This window comes from Propithecus coquereli, unplaced genomic scaffold (assembly GCF_000956105.1).
Source record: "Propithecus coquereli isolate 6110/MARCELLA unplaced genomic scaffold, Pcoq_1.0 Scaffold167, whole genome shotgun sequence".
Classification (NCBI taxonomy): Eukaryota; Metazoa; Chordata; class Mammalia; order Primates; family Indriidae; genus Propithecus; species Propithecus coquereli.
This window is the reverse complement of record NW_012141302.1, coordinates 3703813-3704932: the sequence shown is the minus strand read 5'-3', so window position 1 is coordinate 3704932 and position 1120 is coordinate 3703813.

The following is a 1120-nucleotide window of genomic DNA, read 5'->3' as shown; positions in this document are numbered from 1 at the left end:
TATTTTGGGGGGGAAAATTCTAGATGGCAATAAATGAATGTTTATGTTTTAGTCTTTTAAGTATTCTAAAATGTATAATTCAATATCTTCCAGTTTTCAAAATTTTCATATCCATAAAGCTTTAAAACAGCAAAGCACTTTTTAGATATTATAAAATATTTATGCTCTTTACTATTTAATAAGCCATTTCATTATAAATAAAGTACTTAATGACACAACAGATGAGTTTAAATGAGCTATAAAAATGCATGTGACATGATGGTTTACAGTAATTTTTGTTAAATAACAGCTTCAGAGTTTTTTTATGAATGAGTGAGGAAATTATTTAATTGAAGTAGTGTAATACTACATCAAACACAGAGAAACAGAAATTATGATTTTATTTTAGTAGTACTCATTCCAAGTTGGCATGTAAGTCTGATGTGTTATTCCCTGAACAGTGCATGTGAAATAGTCTTCTCTGGCCTAGTTTCAAAGATAAAGAGACTATTATAAAATCATAACTATCATATTTGGTACCTTTTTTAAACAAAACTATACCTTTATTACCTTCTTTAGTCACCCAGTAATGATACACATTTTTAAAACAAAAGTCTGGATACCTTGTGAGCTTTGTCTATAAAGTTGCTCTTTTAATAACTTTGACAGATCAAAGGGCCATTTTATGGAGCATATTACAAACAAACTACAAACTATGGAATTGTCCATTGAAGTTTAATAAAAAGGAAGAATTAAATTTTTAGTCTCAACCTATAATTTGACAGTTAATGTCCATAGATGTCTATCTACCCTTTGATACATTAGAAACATATAAAATAGTTTTGAATTATGAAATTTTAACAACAGAAAGAACACAAGGAAAAACTGAGTTCTAGTAATGGAATTGAAGTAATATGGCTTTTTCTTTTAAGTTTTGAAATGTGTCAACATTTTAGGGTAAAATATTTGTGCTTTAATTGTACCAATAATGTGAGCATGTAGTTATTCTGAAGTGAATTTCTCAATTACCATCTATTCTTTGTACTGCAACATACAAATATACTCCCAGGGTAGCCTCCAATATGAACAAGGAGAGATAAAAAGTTCACACTGTACATAACAATATTGTACTCATCATTTA